A 22,192-nucleotide genomic window follows, 5' to 3' on the forward strand; every position below is an offset into this window, starting at 1 on the left:
ACATCGGCTACCAAAATATATTTCCCTGCTGCATGTGATGACATCGGCAAAAGTTTGGATGTAGCAGCAATGCCTTTTCCTCCCACACTGCCTGATAGACAGGTAGGAGATTAACAGCAGGTGACAGATGTCCCGGCACACACAGTTTAAGAAAAAAAAAATCGTATTTATTGTGGGCAAGCAAGGTGATGAACGTTTCGCCTAGAAGGCTTCGTCAGCCTACTAGTATCCTCCGACCCAGGCACCCGTATACTTTTTATATATCTTTATGGGAGTCGTGCTTGCTAACTGTTTTTCCAGGAGATTAACAGCCTCTGACTGGCAGGGGCTTTGAAACTACGGTAGCCTATAACAACTTTTTATTCATTGGTCATTCATTGTGATATAAATTAGTGACATTTTCCCCAAAATACTCATGGTTCTGTGCTGTTGGTATTTGGTAGCCTATCTGATGCCTGCAGTGCGGCGCCGCATCAATTAACGATAATGACGGGAGGCTTGCGCACCAGAAGGATGATGTATTCGCGCAGATTTTCAGTCCTAAATATCAAACATGTTTGATATGAAAGCATTCATATTGACTTAAATATTTTGTTCATATAAAAACGTGTGTAGAGCACAGTGGTAGAGTACATCTAGGCTATGTTATGAAAAAAGTATCCATCGCTGCTGTAATTTTAAGGAAAATAAAAAAATATATATATTTCCTATCTATCCCTTGCTGCCACTGGAAAAAAATAAAATTAAAAAAATAAAATAAATTCCCTACCGACCATCACCTCAACTGACAACCAACAGGAACCAAACTTTTTTTTCTTTTAGGCCCTACAGTCTCTGTGAGTGAGGGCTTTGTTATGGAGCGTGTCAGGGTCACTTTCTTTTACAGGGTATCCGATGCATATATGTCCAAAGATTTTGTTAAAAGTTTACGTGAATTCATTTATTTTGCTCCACTGCTCGGGAAGCCCTTGTAGTTGCGTGTAACGTCGGCTCCGCTAGGCCGGAGGCAGGGGTTTAGTGAAGCCACAGTCTTGCCTGTTGAGAGGCCGCCGGGGTAGTGGCTTCCCCTCCCGTCCCCCGCGCAGCGCAAGCCGGGGTGGTGGCTTGGCTTCCCTTCTCCCCGTAGCGTGGATGCATGTAGGCTAAATAACAACAAATTGATATCCATTCTCCTGGCCGATGGTCTTATTGCCCATGTAGGTCATATAGAGGCAACAGGATTTCCTAACCAGTTTAAAAGTTCCGTGTATGGATTTAATTTTAACGTTATATGTTATAGCCTACTTGGGCTATGGTATGGGCGGAGGGCAGATGTGCGGTCGCTATGACGACCAGCCGGGGCTGTAATGTAAATATGTGACATGAGTCACATGATTTTAGATGGCCAAAAGTAATATTTCCAGTGTATCTTGCCCGTTTTATGGCCAGGCGAGTCGTAATGTATTGTATTGTGGTGGTCATTAATAAACGAGATTGATTCTGTTATTTTTCTATATATTTTTTTGGTAGTGCTATTTTACATTGAAGTCAACGTGGAAAGGCTTGTGTTTTCGCCCTAAAAGGGGGCGGGGCCTAATTGCCGATCTGATGTATTGGCTAATGGGACAGTGCGGTGTCGGTGTGTGCGCTGCATAGAAGTGCATAGAAGTTATGGCAAACTAAGACTGTTTAGTTTTGCAATCTCAAACTCAAAATGTATAGGAAGTGTTGTGTTACACCCGCTATGCCTCTGCACTGAATGCTTCCTGAAGGCAAGGTATTGTAACGAATCGTGTATTCGTCCAGGAACCAGGAGACTTATTGTTGGTACAGGCTTTTATTCACAGCTCCACACTCATTGCTACGCGCCTAGCTTCACACACGTCCACCCCGCTTCCTCACATATCTTGACTGGCATGCACCTCAGACAGGAAGTCCCACTAACACCTCGTTCCCCAGGAACAACCCCACACATCAGTTCCTAGCCAAAACCCCGGATCGCTACATTATCTCCTCCCAACAAAGCCAGCGCCCACGCTGGCACCCACAAAACACACATCCCCCTGTACCAAAACAACAATAACACATCACCTTTTTTCCCGTCACCACATCAAATTCCATTCCCCCAAGTACTCCTTTCTTTTTCCCAACACACCACTTAATTTTCGTTCCACCACCACCATCATTTCCTTACTTCACATTATCACACTTTTCACTAACATTCCCCTCAACAACATTCCCATTCAACTCGTCACGTTTACATTTTCCCTCTCTTCACAAACATTTAAATTCAACACAAGCCCGTCCTCTTTACCTTATTTCTCTTCTTTTTTACACACATTTCAATTCAACAATAACCCCAACATTTACATCATCATCATCAACTCTTTATTGACAGACACATGGTCCAATAAGAAGACACACAAGCAAAAAACACTACATTTAAAACACAAAAAATAAAACAATCAGAACACTAAAGTAAGGCACTATACCAGTGTTTCCAAATGCACGATTGGTATTTCACACTACTGAAACTGGGTTGAGTCAGCAGCATGATAATCAAATTATGAGATACATTCAAACGACAAATAAACTTAAACGTCAGATTTCTCAGAAGAGCATGAAAAGTGCACACTCCTACTTCACAAAACAATTGACTGGCACTCGACCATCTGGGTTTTCTAAGTAGAACCCTCATACAATCATTATAAGCAACCTGCAGCTTTTTAATGCTTGTCTGCTTATATTTTACCCACAAGGGGGCAGTATACAGAGGAGTGCAGTAAGCTCTGAACAAGTTTATCTTGACATCATTAGAACAAAAGTAGAACTTCTTCCTCAACATGTTGGCTTGAGCATACAGCATACGCCTCTGCCTGTATAGGTCATCATCATCACTCAGTTGGTCAGTAATGATGTGACCCAAATACTTTGTTCTATCACACACTGTCAGAACCTGACCTGACAGATAGAATGAAGGAAAAGAAAGGTCCTTGTCCTCCTTTGTTCTACAGATCATGATGACACTCTTTTTAGCATTATATTTCACATCACATTTTACACCATAATCAGAACATATATTCAGCAGCTGTTGAAACCCAGCACTGCTAGGAGACAGGATGGCCAAATCATCTGCATACATAAAATGATTTATCAGAGTGTTACCAAGCACACATCCCGTTCTACAGTTACTGAGCTGTACAGAGAGGTCATTCATGTAGAGATTGAAGAGGGCCGGGGAGAGAATCCCCCCCTGTCGGACCCCATTCCAAACCTTCAAAGGTGCAGAGACTTTATCGCCCCATCGAATCTGCATGCTCTGGTTAGTATACCAGTAAGACAAAATTCTAATAATATTACCAGGCACGCCCCTCTCTTTCAACTTTGAAAACAGTTTCTGATGGTTGACTCTATCAAATGCTTTTGACGCATCAATAAATCCAACTAAAACTGATGAATTCTTACCTTTATACATACCAATCACTTCTTTCAATGCATAGATACAAAGGTCAGTACCATGCTTAGCTTTAAAGCCAAACTGATTGTCAGTAGTGATAATAAAAGAGCTTAAACGATCTAATAAAATTCTCTCTAAAACCTTAGAAATGATGCTAGCAAGTGCAATGGGCCTATAGTTGTCCATGCTTCCCACCTTACCTGCCTTACATTATTCCTTTTCTCTTTTTACCTTCATTTCAACCACCACCATTTCCATCCCGCCTTTTAAAGCTTCTGTCCCACCTGAAGCACATTACAATCAACACAGCGAAGGCAGTAGTCCTCTACGTCTCCCTCCATCTGCACCCAGTAGAAATTTCGACAAAGGCGGCTGAGTGTCTCTTCAGGCCCGCGATGCCCCTGACCGCTGTGGCCCCTGTGCGCCCCCCGTAGCGCCAACACCCGCAGGCAGCTGGGCACAACCACGACGCTGCCACTCTTCCCGCGCCCATCCAACCCCAGAATCCCCGACTCCCACACACTCAGGTCCGGAAACAACTCCCACAGTCCGTTCGTGGTACTTGAACACATGCTAATCTCCTCCAGGCGAGGCCGGCATCCCACCGCCCCCCATGCGAGCACCAGACTGATATCCGCGTCCTCCGCCTGTCTGCGTATCCACTCATCCACGTCGACATCCCCGATGGTCATGTCCTCGTCTGTCGGGTCCACATCTAAACAGTACTCCTCGTCTTCCTCCACCTCTTGCACTCGCTCGTCCTCCCGTCCCCCTCCCCCAGGGGGGCGGCGTGTTCAGGGCAGTGGGTGGAACACAACCGATAGCGATCTCCACCACGGCTTTCCGCACAGCAACCGTGGGGGGTGCAGAGCAGCTAGGCTGGGCCGGCTCCTCCGGCATTAACTTTACTTTACTTTACTTTATTTGTTTATTTGGACGGGACAGTGCATATTCATGAACATTACACAAGGCAACGTAAATAAGCCGGAGTTAGCAAGAATGCTAAATTACATCCGTAGTCCCCAACCCCTCTCGCTCACCTGGCCACACGATCCTCGCTCTCCTGACTGTATCGTCGCTGATGATGATGTCTCTCTCTTCCTTCCGGCTGCTCACATTCTCCCCAATCTGTGTCCCTCCTCCGTCCTCTACACTCTCAGTGCAGTCTCTGGCCAAATGTCCCGGCCTCCCGCACGACCAGCAGAGTCTCACCTGCCAGCCGCCTGCACGTCTCTCCTCTCGTGCTGTCCTCTGTTCCTCGACAGCCTCTCGACACTCCCTGGCCAGATGCCCGAAGGCTCCACACGACCAGCAGACACCCGGGCACCCCCACTACCGTTGCTCCGCGTACCTGGTCTGCCCCCCGGGACCGCTGCGACACCACCTCGCCAGGTGACCATGTTCTCCACAAGTCCAACACTTTCTTTGCGGCTCCTCCGTCCGCCGTTCCCCACGCTGCGTTACCTCCGTCCTCAACAAGTCCACACGCTGCGTGACCTCCCGCAGCATCCGCATCAGCTCCACTGCCCAGGCAGGCGTCGCTTCCAACAGCCGTCTGACTTCTTTCAACAAACGGGCTTCCATGCCCGCAAGCACCGAGCTGAACCCCGGAGTCAGCTCCTCTTTCCCCCCGTTCACCGACGGGCATTCTCCGTCGCACACCATCCCACGTGGTGCTCGTAGCAGCTAGCACACCGACAGCTAACCCGCTACCGCTAGGACGCTCGAGCCTTCAAGCCGTCGATTCCAACCTTCTCCGTTCCTCCTTGCTCTTTCCCCTCTTGGCCGACGCGGAGGCTTATACTTCACGCTTTACTTCTGACACCAATGTAACGAATCACGTATTCGTCCAGGAACCAGGAGACTTATTGTTGGTACAGGCTTTTATTCACAGCTCCACACTCATTGCTACACGCCTAGCTTCACACACGTCCACCCCGCTTCCTCACATATCTTGACTGGCATGCACCTCAGACAGGAAGTCCCACTAACACCTCGTTCCTGAGGAACAACCCCACACATCAGTTCCTAGCCAAAACCCCGGATCGCTACAGTATGGTGGATGGGAGTAGGGATGGAAGTAGGGATGCACCGATCCACATTTTTCACTTCCGATCCGATTCCGATACCTGAATTTGGATATCTGCCGATACCGATATTATTCCGATACCAATATTTTTCTTGAATATACAGTATAGGCAAAGATTTGGCCAATTAATATATATATTTTTTTATATACCTTGCAAAAAGCAGACAAAATTAAGAAAATATACAAGGCAAAGAAGGATACTATTATAGATGGGCAAATTACGGGCAGCGCCCCCTGTGCCACCCGCGGTGGAATTGCAAAAAAAAAAAAAATTGCAGTTCCCATCCGATCCCGATCCGTGAATTATGTCTGTATCGTCACCCGATACCGATATTGGATCGGATCGGCCCCATCCCTAGACCTAAGAGCACAATTCTCCAAGCCCCCCCTGAGTCGTTCTGTAATCTTATATATTCTACTAGAACAGAGAAAGTTTAAGCTACCAGTGAAACGATTCACTCTGGAACACACAACACTACAATGTTTCACACAGTGGTAAGATCCACACTCTGGAATACACAGCACTACAACATTTCACACTAGGGATGTTCATCAATTGTCGAAAATCGATAATTGATCGTTAAGAATTGGAATCGATCCTGTGGAATTTGGATCGATTTTGTTATTTATTTATTTTTTGGACTAGGTTTGGGTGGAATTCGTTCCTCCTCGCCCCACTCCATTGCACAGCCGACTAACGTGAGGTGGAGCTTCATATAGTCTCTAGTTTTCTGGCTGGGCACGGGCCTTTGTGCCAACAAAACTGTTTTAAACATGGGGAATTCACACCGGCATGCGCCGAAGACAGCAGTGTTGGAGAGGAGACACATTGAAATAAAGAGTTCATTGAGGAGAACACGTTGTCTTTCGTATTTTCTGCCATAGGCATTCATTTTGTAAAAAAAAAATATATATATATATATATATATATATATATATATAAGTATTAATATGATCGATAATCGATAATTGATCGTTAATTTTCACCGATTATCGATTATGGAACATTTTCAAAATGAACATCCCTATTTCACACTTGATTTTGTGGACACTCCAAATCACACATAAGTATGAGCAAACAGGTGAGGCACTCCTAGGTTCTCAGTCTAATAATGATACAAGAGCCACGTTAGTGATCAGGGAGAATGTGCACACAAATAAACAAACAAAAACACAAAATATAAAAAGATTAGCCCGCCTTTCCAAGACAAACTCCCAACTCTTTTTGTCTTATGGGTCATGCAACAAGGCCCAGGGCGGACTAAATGAATCCCCAAATAAACAAATAAACAAACAAATGAAGGTCAGCAAGAGCAGTGATAAGACCCTCCTGCAATCACTGCAACACACAAACAATGTCACAATTAATGTCACAATTAATAAACATTTGTACCTAGATTTAAAACAATTGCTTTATTTAATTCTTAGACTAAAACATATAGCAACCACAATAAAAAATATAAGAAAATAAACCACTATGAATACCTGCTGCGTCAGCATGCGCTTTCCCTCACCAGGCCTAACGTTACTCCCAGCAGCTGAAAGCCAGCCACTAACACGCTGCAGTATCGCACTGAAAGACACAGTAAAAGGCAGAAGTTGCACTATCAGAAAGAAACAATAATTCCCTTCAGATTACTGAGTAAAAGCATTAATCTCTTACCAAATGATCCAACACTCAAACTTGAGGACCCGGCAAACTTTTCCACTGTCCTCCCACCCGCAAGAGAGTCTAAAACAATAAGTTACACTGTCAGAAAAAAACACAATGATTCCCTTCAAGTTACTTATAAAGTAACACACTCTTAATCGCTTACCGAATGAGCAGACACTCAAGCCTAACTTGAGGAATTTGAGGACAGGACACACCAAACTTTTCCTCTGTCCTGCCCGGAAGAGAGACTAAAACAAGACACACCTCCCCCACTATATACAGCTCTCTATCTGCATTCAAGGTGTCTACGGCAAGCCGCAGGTACCACCTGCTACAGTTAGTTGAAGGTGTGTTGCTGATGTAATCGGTTACAGCTCGAAGTGGCGATGGGGTCTTGAAATGTATTGGAAGGGTCTTGAAAAAGTCTTGAATTTAACTTTAGGATTGCTGCATATACCCCATATACCCAAATTACAAATGCTCTCTTTTGAATTTTGATAGCTAGTGGGTATCATCCTAATTATGCTCTGCGTGCGTTGTTTGGGGTTTTCCGTTGTACACGGAGAATGGTTTTGCAGAATTCTGCATGCAGAGTCTCAATTTGGTGTTTGTCCAATTTTGTAAAATCATGGTCGGCAAGTGGACCCCAGACCTCGCAACCATAAAGGGAAATTAGTTCTATAACGGAGTCCAATATTTTGAGCCAGATTTGAAATGGGATGTCCAACTTTATGTTTCTTCTGATGGCATAAAAAGCCCTTCTTGCCTTGTCTCTCAGGTCGTTCACAGCTTTGTTGAAGTTACCTGTGGTGCTGATGTTTACCCTAACCTCGCGTCACCAGGCTCTCTCAGAGTGGAGAGAGCCTGGTGACGTGTTACTGAGGCAGGAAGACAGAAGAAGACCCACCCCCGTCTTCCGGTGGCCTGTGCTGCAGTGTTTTCGTTCCCCCATAAAAAATGCGACAGTAGGCACTAGGCAGTCGCTACCAGTTAGATAAAAAAATAAGAAGCATGGACATACCAAACAAAGTGTTTGTTTTTTGCTAACGCTAGCTACTCGTGTCGCCCATGTTTTCTAAACGGAACGAAATAATTGGGTGGGATATTTTTCCTGGAGCACAGCACGGTCTTCCGCCCATAGCCATAAAACTCTGAGTGAGGTTTTTCCATCCAGGCCCCACACACACACACACACACACACACGCGCGTGTGCGCACACACACAATCTGTCTTAATGTTTTCATTGAAATCATCCTCTGCTATTTAAGAACTCACAAATCTTCAACCTTTAGATTGTAATATTTGTATACCTCCAAACCTATGATTATCTCAATAGATTTTAAGCAACATACCATTCAATTTCGAACAATTTCCTAAAGAGTTTGAGACTCCAATTTGTAATTTAATTGTTTATGACTGATTTAATTTAACCCTGCTCTATCTACAGAGCTGCTTGGTAGGAGGACAGACATCTGGCGTAGGAGGGGAGGAGCATTGTCCAAATGAATTCTTCAGAAGAGGTGAGAAAAATATCACTGTTGTATCACTGATGGATGTTGTAACACACACACACACACACACACACACACACACACACTGTGCCCCCATGTCCTTATTCTTTCTTTGTGTCTTTATAGAAACAGAGAGACACCAACAAGAGACCCAAACGCATTCATAATGGAGAGAAGCCCTACAAATGTGACCAATGTGTAAGCAGTTTCAGTAAGTTAGATAACCTAAAAACACACAAACGCATTCACAATGGAGATAAGCCCTACCTCTGTGACCAATGTGGAAGCAGTTTCAGTAAGTTAGATAACCTAAAAACACACAAACGCATTCACAATGGAGATAAGCCCTACCACTGTGACCAATGTGGAAGCAGTTTCAGTCGGTTAGGTAGCCTAAAAACACATCAACGCATTCACACTGGAGAGAAGCCCTACCACTGTGACCAATGTGGAAGCAGTTTCAGTCAGTTAGGTCACCTAAAAACACACAAACGCATTCACACTGGAGATAAACCCTACCACTGTGACCAATGTGGAAGCAGTTTCAGTCGGTTATGTAGCCTAAAAACACACAAACGCATTCACAATGGAGATAAGCCCTACCACTGTGACCAATGTGGAAGCAGTTTCAGTCGGTTAAGTCACCTAAAAAGACACAAACGCATTCACACTGGAGAGAAGCCCTACCACTGTGACCAATGTGGAAGCAGTTTCAATGACCCAAGTGCCCTGGGAAGACACAAACGCATGCACACTGGAACGGGCTACTGGTGTGACTGCTGTAAGAAAATGTTCACTTGGTCATCTAGTCTGAAGAAACACCGCTGCATCTAACCTGAAGAGCGCCCTCCACTGTCTGCAGGCCGAAACGAACTTCTCTCTGTCCAACCAAACACGTAATCAATGAATTAAAGTTCAGTGACAGTCTGATTATGCATAATTATGTTTGTTTTTGACATCGCATTGCTAGAATGTAAACAACAATGTAAGAATGTCATTACAAAGTAAATGCAGAGCTTGTGAAACTGTCTGATTTGTGATTACTACAGCAGAATAACATGTACCGGTAGCTAATATCACCATTATTTTTTTTGAGCCACCATACAGAGCTTCATATTTTGTATTGACATATATGGAAGATATATTGTCCCTAAGGTTTACTAACATGAGATCTGTGGGGTTGGCGACTGTTGGATGTGGTTTACTTTCTCTACTTTTTCTGATGTGGCTTAAGACTGTTTCATGATGGAGATATGTTATGATGATATGAGTTATAATATATGTGTGAATAATGATACCCTATGGCTGTAGATGAGAAATGTTTTTGTTGATATGGCAAGGGGGGAGGGTAGGGTGTCTTGTCTTGGTCCTGTCTTTTTTTTGTTCTTGTTTTGTCTCTCTTTAGTATTTGTATGTATCATTTGTAAATGTTTATGTTTAAAAAAACTCTAAAAAATGTCGTCACAAAAAAAGATTTACTAACATGAATTAAACCAGAACAGTGACATCAACAAAGGCGAGTTCATATTAAAGGCACAATGAATTTCAACCCAATCTCTTCAGTGTACTTCTAGCCTGGCATTAACTAAAGTAACTTAAGTCACAACAAGCATTGCCTATAGCCTACATGAATGATCAGTGGCAGCACATTTGAATAATGTCTTCATCTAACGTTTAATTGAAAATCAAGTTTCACTATTAAACTTTAATGTGATTTGGTTGTAGAGTTTGCCAAGTGGTACTTGATGCAGTACTGGGCTCCTCCCCCCTGGAGCTCCAGAGGAGAGGAGTTTTAGCTCCAGAGAGGAGGAGCTGGGGCTCCATTGATGAAGCCAGCTGCAATGAGGAAACTCACTCCCGGTAGAATGTCTCTGTCTTCAAAATAAAACGCAAATAAAAGTGTTTCAAATAAATGCAAATAAGTGTTGTTTTGCATCATCATTCATCATCAGTTACTGGAGGTGGAGCTCTTTGCCAAATTTACATTTGAGCACTTAATAGCCTATTTATTACTTACTGAATACTGTACATCATCCACATTCTGTGAATAGCCTACATGTGAATATCCATACTAATTTCTATATAGCCTATATTTTACTTTCTAGGTCAGATTTACTTTCCCCTGTACAACTAATTTGACAGCTCTTCCATCGTATTTAAACAGTTGTGTATTATTTTTAATATATTTTTTATTCTACTTATCAGGCACGTTGTGCTTGTATGATGGAATATGTGACACATGAACTTTCATTTGATCTAATATTGTTATGAATCTGTAGGTTTGTGCTTATTGTATTAATTAAATCAATTTATTAATAAAATAAACAAGGTTTTTCTGTTTCCCAAACTCCAGTTAAGAAAAGATCAAGTCAGTGCATCTGTACATCACCTTTATTATATCCTATATGCAATGCCACCTCACTACTACAGGAAACCATGTCATATAGTTCTTCAGCTGGATATCTTCATTGTGTTTCTCTTTCTACATACAGCTTGTATGCATGTAGCGTTGGCAAGTCTCAATTAGAGAGAAGAGAGTTTTTAGAGTGAATAGAGACAGAACAATTAGTGCTCTGCTGTGGTTGACTGGCTCTGTCTCAGCCTCCTGCTGATTGGTTGATTGCAGACATAGACTGGACAGAGAGCTTGGCTGTCATTCAGACACCTCACCCACCCAATCCCACTGGGAATGAAAGACCCGCACGGAGGTGATGGTTGCCAGGTGACTCCCGCTAACCCCCCTGTCAGGAGAAAAGGCTGCAGCAATCACTCTCCTTCCTCCTCACCTCCTGGGTGACAACAACCGTCTGTGGAGGGTGTGTGTGTGTGTGTGTGTGTGTGTGTGTGTGTGTGTGTGTGTGTGTGTGCATACATGCACGTGTGTGTGTGTTTTCACTAGTAATCATTTACATACCAACCTGCACACTCGCCCTGTTAATTCCCAACTAAACACTAGTCAAAGGATAACAAAGAGAGGTCATTAGAAAGAAAGAAAGAAAGAAAGAAAGAAAGAAAGAAAGAAAAAAAGAAAACGAAAGAAAACGAAAGAAAAAGGAAATTGTTGTTGTTAATTGTTAATATTCTGAATTGTCCACAAGGATAAATGGGTGTATTTAATTTGATGATAGTCAAATAAACAGACTGAATATCAACTTTTTATATTTATTTACCATTATGTTTTAAACAGACATTCAAGCACAGGAGGAGGAACAACAGACATAATTCATTCAAGGCTAACGTTTACTGTACATTTTAAACGCTGCATGTAAGATTCATGTTTTCATTAGCTCAGCACACATTTCAGACACTCACACATTTCAGGTACTATAGCTTAAGCCTCCACATAACAGTCAGGTTCAGCCGTATCCAGCAGACACACATCTGCTCTCTGTGTGGACATCTTCACCGCATAGTGGATCAGGCCGAGAGCGACCCCCTGCTGTTATCAGTTATACCGTATATACTCGGTACGGTGGTGCAGTGGTAAGCGCTGTCGCCTCACAGCTCGAAGGTCCTGGGTTCGATTCCCACCTGGGACGCTGTGGGCGCTGGAGTTGTGACCCCCCCATATCTTCAGTGCCTAGTACTGCCCAGGTGGGCTATCTCGTCGAAAGGGCCTTTCTGTGTGGAGTTTGCATGTTCTCCTCGTACCCCCCAGGGGGTTCCTCTGTACATAACCCCCCACTAAAAACATGCAGAAGATCGTCATCCGACCAGTGACGACAACATCTGAAGTTGGTCCAATGATGGTCCAATGAAGGTCCCCGGGCGCTGGAAAGAAATAGCGACCACTGCTCCTGGCCTGCCCCCTGGAGGAAAGGACAAGCCTGGATGGGTCAAATGCAGAGGACATATTTCACCGGCCACCGTCAGCATGAGTGTGTGTAGTGGCTGCATGCATGTGTTGTAGTGTGTTGTGTGACAATAAAGACGGGCTGCCGTCTGAAATCGTGTTTCTTTTTACTCCTTTATATAAACTACCTCTAGCGGTTGGAGGTAGTTTATAGGCTGGAGTCAAGCCTATGTACTGTACAGTACATGTTACTCTGCCTCAGAATAGCCTAGTTCATATTAATGTCACACTACTGACACTTATTAACATCAGATCACGCTCCAAGAAGACTTGACAATGATTTTATTGCTTCTACAAATTCTAACCCCCTGTGTGGCCCATGCTGGAATTGCAAAAAGATGAGAAATGATCAGATATTGGTGGTTAAGAGTGAATAATGACATCACAACTGTTAATTTAAAATTAGTTATTTCTCTAAATCTGGCTTCAAATGTCCCACATTTTTCCATGGCACACACGCCGGCCCTGCCAACCCTCCCTGGGATATGTCCCTACCAATGCCAGAATCAAAGCTACCCTTGAATAGAGGCCAGTGTGAAGGATATAATGGGATGTGTGGGAGCAGTGGATGGAAAGAAACTATACTGGTCCGTTTTTGAGAGAAACTGGACTAATAATTAACAAGACTGTAATGGAGTAGGGAAACATTGGATGGATTAGTCCAGAAGGAGGCGGTAATGCAGCATCTTGGATGCCAACCGCCGTAAAACCATAGCGTAAAACCAAACGGAAGAAGAAGCAGAAGAAGAAGAAGATGCACGATAATTTTTCCCCATGATGGCGAAGGCATGACCCGCCCCTTTCTGCCTCTGATTGGCCTAGCGTCAAACGTTCATCCAATCACATCAGCTTGGCCGAGTGCAGTCAGCCAATCAGAGGCAGAGAGGGGCGGGTCATGCCTTCGCCATCATTGGAAACAAATATCGCTTCCCGGACAATTAGACCCAGGAGAACTAGGCCTCTGATCAAGGTTTATTGTGCTCCGATCCAGTCTACAACTAACCTACATGCGAACAAGCAAGGACAACGTTGGAAACGCAAGTAAGGCTGAATCAGAATTAGATATAGACTAGTGGAATGATCTTCTAGAATCACTGAGAACGATATGATGATCTCCTTTGTTTATTCACTAGCCTAGTGTGAGAGAGAAATAGACGAATCTGGTAACGTGTGCACAACTCTCTCTCTCTCTAATTCAATTCAAATGGGCTTTATTGGCATGAGAAACATATGTATACATTGCAAAGCAAGTGTAAAATGAAAACAAAAGCAAAAAATGTGCGTACACTTAAAGATATAGGAGAATAAAGAAGTGTAACATTGCACTCAAATATAGCTAATATACATAAGTTAGCTTAAGAGTATGCTTACAATTAAATACTAAGGAGCTGTGTAAACAGCTATCTAACATTGCAATCAGATAATATATATACCGGTATGCATATATAAGCACAGTTAACTTAAGCATGGGCATACAATAGAAGATCTCTAAAGTGTGTAAACAGCTGTACATAAGATTACATTAACTTAAAAGGTGCAATATATAAGGGTATAGATGAATGAAAATACAAAGTAGAAAAATGTGGACACTGTAGTTAAAAATGATATACAAATACAAATAAACTTGGAACTTGGCCTCTCTCGATGGCCAGGTTGTGCTCACTGAGTCTGTACATAGTCAAGGTTTTCCTCAGTTTTGGGTCAGTTACAGTGCTCAGGTATTCTGCCACTGTGTACACTCTGTTTAGCGCCAAATAGCATTCCAATTTGCTCTGTTTTTGTGTTGATTCTTTTTGTTTCCTTATAATTTGGTTTAGTCTAATGGGGTTTCTGTCTGGTGGCTCTGCTTGTGTTTGTGGGCAGAGTCCCTGAACCAGCTGGCTAAGGGGGCATCTCTCTACAGCCTAGTTCCTCGTTGCGCGGCTCGTGAGACGCTGGCGGCTCGAGAAGCTTTAGTCGGCGTCCTAATATACTGTCAAAACCTGCTCAGACCGTCCCTCACTGCTGTGTAAAAAAAACTGCGTGGTTGCCAGGTTGATGGCCCTCTAATGCACCAAATGGGGGTGGAAACTCACCATATATCTGGCATCACTGCATCAACAAAGTGACTGAAGCAAAGCCTTGCAGAGGGAGTTTCATTTCAGCATCCTTGTAAACAGGGGAAACCTTACCCCGCTCGCCGGGCGCTTCTGGCTCATACTGAGCGCATTAGCGCCCGGCGAATGTAACGCATTTCCCATTTTACACTGTGCCATTTTCACGTCTAGGTCTAAATGCTGGCTCCTACCTGAGTCTTCACGTGAAGTTAAGACGAGGAACAGATATAAGAAAATAAACCACTATGAATACCTGCTGCGTCAGCATGCGCTTTCCCTCACCAGGCCTAACGTTACTCCCGGCAGCTGAAAGCCAGCCACTAACACGCTGCAGTATCGCACTGAAAGACACAGTAAAAGGCAGAAGTTGCACTATCAGAAAGAAACAATAATTCCCTTCAGATTACTGAGTAAAAGCATTAATCTCTTACCAAATGATCCAACACTCAAACACTCAAACTTGAGGACCCGGCAAACTTTTTCCGCTGTCCTCCCACCCGCAAGAGAGTCTAAAACAAGAAGTTACACTGTCAGAAAAAAACACAATGATTCCCTTCAAGTTACTTATAAAGTAACACACTCTTAATCGCTTACCGAATGAGCAGACACTCAAGCCTAACTTGAGGAAGTTGAGGACAGGACACACCAAACTTTTCCTCTGTCCTGCCCGGAAGAGAGACTAAAACAAGACACACCTCCCCCACTATATACAGCTCTCTATCTGCATTCAAGGTGTGTACGGCAAGCCGCAGGTACCACCTGCTACAGTTAGTTGAAGGTGTGTCGCTGATGTAATCGGTTACAGCTCGAAGTGGCGATGGGGTCTTGAAATGTATTGGAAGGGTCTTGAAAAAGTCTTGAATTTAACTTTAGGATTGCTGATTTCAGATTTCAGATTTCAGATTCAGATTCAGATTTATTTCGCCCCCCACACACACAAACAATTGACATGTAGATAAACATCAAGATACAAATGTGTGGAGTGCCAGGTCTCCAAAGAAGCTACTTAAAGCTTATGGCAGGAGCCTGAGCAATGAACTTAAAGCACAACTTAAATACAAGTTACTGCGTACAGTATAACAAAACAACAATTACACATCAGGACAGGTAACAAACAAAACAAACAAAACAATCCCAGATCAATGGATAAGTATAAGTATACTTATAATACATATCAATACCATATACCATACTATATATCATATACATTATATATTATATATACTATGTATTATAATATACTATATTACTATACATACAGGTTAAGCAGTTGTTCTTTCATTTTTTTCTTGAAAACAGAGATGGATGGAGCTGTTTTCAAGCTCTCATCAAGCCCATTCCAGATCCGCGGCCCTCTATTGGTTATACTTAAACTGGTGCATTTCAGTCGTCTTTTCTTACCATAAATAAGATGTGTATTTCTGGTGTTAAAGGAATGAGCGGGGCGGTTGACTGGGATGAGCTTGGAGAGTCTTGGATTTAAGTTATGGACAACTTGGTACATTATGATTGCGTTTTGGTGAATATTAAACTCAGCAAGCCTCAAAAGATTATAGCTATGGAAGAGGGAACATGTGGGTGCGTTGAAATCCGACCAGGATACGGCACGTATAATTTTCTTTTGTAAGCTTTCTAGTTTCTTCAGATAGCTGGGGAATGTGTTACACCATATGATGTTACAGTAATTAATGTGTGGCTCAAACAGGGTTTTGTACAAGATCAGGAGAGTAGATAAAGGAAGAAAATGACGGAGTTTGAAAAATAGACCTACATATTTAGACAGTTTTGTTAGCAGATGATCAATATGACATTTGAAGTTGATTGACTCGTCTATGAGGACCCCCAAGAATTTTGTTGACCCTACTCTTGTCAACTCCCTTCCATCTATATTGAGGTGGATATGATCCACTGATTTTTTGTTAGAGTGGAATATAATGAAGTTGGTTTTGCTGATATTCAACGACAATTTATTACATTTGAACCAAGTATCCACTTGTTTGAGTTCAACATTGAGTAGATCTTGAAGCTCATGTGAATCGTGATGGGACAGGAATAAGTTTGTGTCATCAGCAAATATCACTTTATGCAATAATTTAGAGGAGTTGACAAAATCATTGATGTAAAGAATAAAGAGCAAAGGCCCCAAAAGTGAACCTTGGGGGACCCCATATTTAACATTCATTTTTTGAGAATGAAAATCATGTATGTCAACATACTGGTATCTACAATGCAAATAATCACGAAACCATTCAAGAGTCAGTCCTCTAATCCCATAATGGTGCAACTTCCCCAACAAAATGTCAAAATCAATGGTGTCGAAAGCCTTTGAGAGGTCCAGAAATACACCCACCCCACAGTTCCCCCGATCAACAGCATCATTTATTTTTTCTATAAGGTCTAATATTGCCATACAAGTTGTATTCTTTTTCCTGAAACCATACTGAGAGGATGTAAGAATATTAAGCTTATCAAAATATTTGCTCAGTCTTTTAAACACAACTCTCTCATAAATTTTAGAAATAACAGGCAAGACTGATATTGGGCGATAATTGCTAATACTATTTTTATCCCCAGATTTGAAAATTGGTATTACTCTTGCAATTTTGGTCATCCTAGGCACAACACCAGAAAGTAAAGATAAATTTATGCAATATGCAAGTGGTTTTGCTATAATAGCAGCTACGGCAATCAAGATTTTACTGCAGATTCCGTCCACACCAGCTGTACGAGAGTTGTTCAGATTCATGATGGCTTCATATACTTCATCGCAGTCAGTAGGTTTCATAAAAAATGAGTTAGGATAGTCTCCTGTAAGATACTGGTTGTGAGAGATACCTTGAACAGGACAGATTTTATTGGCCAGGTCTTCGCCTACAGAGACAAAATAAGAGTTAAATTGATTGGAAAGTTTGGACAAGTTGACATGACCTGGGAGAACTGGTGGTTTTTTGTCCCTATTCAGGACCTTATTCAGGACAGACCATGTCCTCTTGGTGTCACCCTGTGCTGTCCTTAGCTGTTCAGCAAAATGGACACATTTGCTTTTCCTTATTATATGGGTGAGCTTATTCCTGAAGACATTATATTTATTTTTATTAATGAGGCTCGGATTTTTTATATACCGTTTATAAAGTTTGTTTTTCTGTTTTATGGAGGTTAATATCCCCTTTGAGAGCCAAGGGTTTTGATCTTCAGCTCTGCATACGACAGTCTTTTCAGGGATTGAGTTACGAATAGAATCAGATAATTCGCTGATCAGGCTGTCATAAGCAGTGTCTGGATCAGGAGCAATATAAACATTATTCCATGACTTTGTCTTCAAGTTGTCACAAAGCTGGCTCAGAGTTCTGTTATTTAACACTTTTGTTGGTTTCTTACAGAGAGGGGGAGCTAGTACACAAGTGAGATTAAGAAACAGTACAATAGGAAAATGATCAGTTATGTCTGTCAGAACCACTCCAGATTCCAATGTGGTGTTACGAATGTTAGTGACAATATTATCTATGATGGACTTGGACGAAGATGTTACTCTTGTATAGGTGTTTATCGTTGGAAAAAACGAAAAAGAATGTAATGTATTTATGAAATCATTTTTAATTGCATCTTCCTTGGAGATATCAATGTTAAAATCTCCAATAAAAATGCAGTTATTATTTTTCTTATTTATAGAGTATAATGTTTCTTCTAGTTTATCCCTGAAATCGACCAGATTTGAGTCAGGGGGTCGATAAATTATTCCAACTGTAAGTTTTTTACCCTTTTGAAGATCAATATCGATAAATAGGGAATCGGAAGGATCATCAAGATTAACATTGGCACTAACATTGGCTTGGAGACTGGAGTTCACATAAAGGCACACTCCTCCACCTAATTTACCGTTTCTGTTTTTGTGGAATAACTTGTAACCCTTTAAATTCAAAATATCAATGTATGACTTGTCATTTAACCAAGTTTCACTGCATCCAATGATATCAAATTTGCAAGTAGAAGAAAGTAAAGAAACTAGATCATCATAATGTTTAGATAGGCTTCTAATATTTAGGTGTATCAAGGAGAACTTGGTCTCAGTATTTAAATAGTTGAGTTGTTCAGGTTCATATTGCCTGCAATTTATGTTTCCACCATCAAGGCAACATTTTTGTTCATAATCTCCATCCTCTTTATTCAAGTTAAAGAAAACCATATGGATAGCTTTTTAGATTCCTGAGCTCTGGGAACAACACACAACAACTATAGACAGATAAAACAAACAAATAGCTTTTAGGATTCATGACCCAAAAAAGAACAAAGACAAAACCAAACAGAACGAAACAAAAATGGACCAGCAGCAGCACTCCTGAATAAATAATAGATGATCAGCACGTAAAGTACTAATAGTATGGCAAACTAATGAGGTAGCAATATAACACCCATATGCATTTATCCTTTGCCTCCTCTTTTTTTTATCCTTTTATTTGTTTATATATTTTTTTGTAGTTTATTATGGTTTATTTTTTTTTATTTTTTTTTTTATTTATTTTTTATTTTTTGTCTTTTCTTTTTTCTTTTTTTTCTTTTTCTCGTCTCCCATCTACTGTTATTATATAAATTAATTATTTGTACATATAAATATATATATATATTTATCTTCTTTTTGTGGGAATATTATAGGGAATACAAGAATAGATTTTTTTTTTTTTTTTTTTTTTTTTTCCTTTTTGTTTCCCTTATTTGTTTCTTAAGAAAAAAGAAAAAATAAGAATAAGATAAACAAATAATACCCCATACCATAGCCATACCCCATGCATATACCCCATATACCCAAATTACAAATGCTCTCTTTTGAATTTTGATAACTAGTGGGTATCATCCTAATTATGCTCTGCGTGCGTGTTTGAGGTTTTCCATTGTACACGGAGAATGGTTTTGCAGAATTCTGCATGCAGAGTCTCAATTTGGTGTTTGTCCCATTTTGTAAAATCGTGGTCGGCAAGTGGACCCCAGACCTCGCAACCATAAAGGGAAATTAGTTCTATAAATAAATAGTCCAATATTTTGAGCCAGATTTGAAATGGGATGTCCAACTTTATGTTTCTTCTGATGGCATAAAAAACCCTTCTTGCCTTGTCTCTCAGGTCGTTCACAGCTTTGTTGAAGTTACCTGTGGTGCTGATGTTTAGTCTGATGTTTAGTCTCTCTCACACACACACCCTAACCTCGCGTCACCAGGCTCTCTCAGAGTGGAGAGAGCCTGGTGACGCGTTACTGAGGCAGGAAGACAGAAGAAGACCCACCCCCGTCTTACGGTGGCCTGTGCTGCAGTGTTTTCGTTCCCCCATAAAAAATGCGACAGTAGGCAGTCGCTACGAGTTAGAGAAAAAATAAGAAGCATGGACATACCAAACAAAGTGTTTGTTTTTTGCTAACGCTAGCTACTCGTGTCGCCCATGTTTTCTAAACGGAACGAAATAATTGGGTGGGATATTTTTCCTGGAGCACAGCATGGTCTTCCGCCCATAGCCGTAAAACTGAGTGAGGTTTTTCCATCCAGGCCCCACACACACACACGCGCGCACGCACACGCGCGCGCGCACATACACAATCTGTCTTAATGTATTCATTGAAATCATCTTCTGCTATTTAAGAACTCACAAATCTTCAACATTTAGATTGTAATATTTGTATACCTTCAAACTTATGATTATCTCAATAGATTTTAAGCAACATACCATTCAATTTCGAACAATTTCCTAAAGAGTTTGAGACTCCAATTTGTAACTAAATTGTATATGACTGATTTAATTTAACCCTGCTGTATCTACAGAGCTGCTTGGTAGGAGGACAGACATCTGGCGTAGGAGGGGAGGAGCATTGTCCAAATGAAATGAAATGAATTCTTCAGAAGAGGTGAGAAAATATCACTGTTGTATCACTGATGGATGTTGTAACACACACACACACACACACACACACACACACACACACACACACACACACACACACACACACACACACTGTGCCCCCATGTCCTAATTCTTTCTTTGTGTCTTTATAGAAACAGAGAGACACCAACAAGAGACCCAAACGCATTCAGACTGGAGAGAAGCCCTACCACTGTGACCAATGTAGAAGCAGTTTCAGTCAGTTAGGTGACTTAATAAGACACAAACTCATTCACACTGGAGAGAAGCCCTACCACTGTGACCAATGTGGAAGCAGTTTCAGTCGGTTAGGTAGCCTAAAAATACATCAACGCATTCACACTGGAGAGAAGCCCTACCACTGTGACCAATGTGGAAGCAGTTTCAGTCGGTTGGGTAGCCTAAAAACACACAAACGCATTCACAATGGAGATAAGCCCTACCACTGTGACCAATGTGGAAGCAGTTTCAGTCGGTTAAGTCACCTAAAAAGACACAAACGCATTCACACTGGAGAGAAGCCCTACCACTGTGACCAATGTGGAAGCAGTTTCAATGACCCAAGTGCCCTGGGAAGACACAAACGCATGCACACTGGAACGGGCTACTGGTGTGACTGCTGTAAGAAAATGTTCACTTGGTCATCTAGTCTGAAGAAACACCGCTGCATCTAACCTGAAGAGCGCCCTCCACTGTCTGCAGGCCGAAACAAACTTCTCTCTGTCCAACCAAACACGTAATCAATGAATTAAAGTTCAGTGACAGTCTGATTATGCATATGTTTGTTTCTGACATTGCATTGCTAGAATGTAAACAACAATGTAAGAATGTCATTACAAAGTAAATGCAGAGGTTGTGAAACTGTCTGATTTGTGATTACTACAGCAGAATAACATGCAGCTAATATCACCATTATTTTTTCTGAGCCACCATACAGAGCGTCATATTTTGCATTGACATATATGGAAGATATATTGTCCCTAAGGTTTACTAACATGAGATCTGTGGGGTTGGCGACTGTTGGATGTGGTTTACTTTCTCTACTTTTTCTGATGTGGCTTAAGACTGTTTCATGATGGAGATATGTTACGATGATATGAGTTATAATATATGTGTGAATAATGATACCCTATGGCTGTAGATGAGAAATGTTTTTGTTGATATGGCAAGGGGGGAGGGTAGGGTGTCTTGTCTTGGTCCTGTCCTTTTTTGTTCTTGTTTTGTCTCTCTTTAATATTTGTATGTATCATTTGTAAATGTTTATGTTTAAAAAAACTCTAAAAATGTCATCACAAAAAAAGGTTTACTAACATGAATGAACAAGAACAGTGACATCAATAAAGGCGAGTTCATATTAAAGGCACAATGAATTTAAACCCAATCTCTTCAGTGTATTACTTCTAGCCTGGCATTAACTAAAGTAACTTAAGTCACAACAAGCATTGCCTATAGCCTACATGAATGATCTGTGGCAGCATATTTGAATAATGTCTTCATCTCACGTTTAATTGAAAATCAAGTTTCACTATTAAACTTTATTGCTTATTGTATTAATTAAATCAATGTATCCATAAAATAAAGAAGGTTTTTCTGTTTCCCAACCTCCAGTTAAGAAAAGATCAAGTCAGTGCATCTACATCACCTTTATTATAT

The 22,192-nt window shown here is 41.6% G+C and overlaps 1 long non-coding RNA gene across 1 annotated transcript; it reads left to right on the top strand.

The window, feature by feature from the left end:
• Positions 1-13,480: 13,480 nt before the first annotated feature.
• On the top strand, positions 13,481-21,623 carry LOC310779375. Its single transcript, XR_014552837.1, has 3 exons — positions 13,481-13,584; positions 20,443-20,525; positions 20,674-21,623. It is a non-coding gene; the product is annotated as an uncharacterized lncRNA (long non-coding RNA).
• Positions 21,624-22,192: the final 569 nt, after the last annotated feature.

This window comes from Poromitra crassiceps (assembly GCF_964638095.1).
Source record: "Poromitra crassiceps genome assembly, chromosome: 7".
Classification (NCBI taxonomy): Eukaryota; Metazoa; Chordata; class Actinopteri; order Beryciformes; family Melamphaidae; genus Poromitra; species Poromitra crassiceps.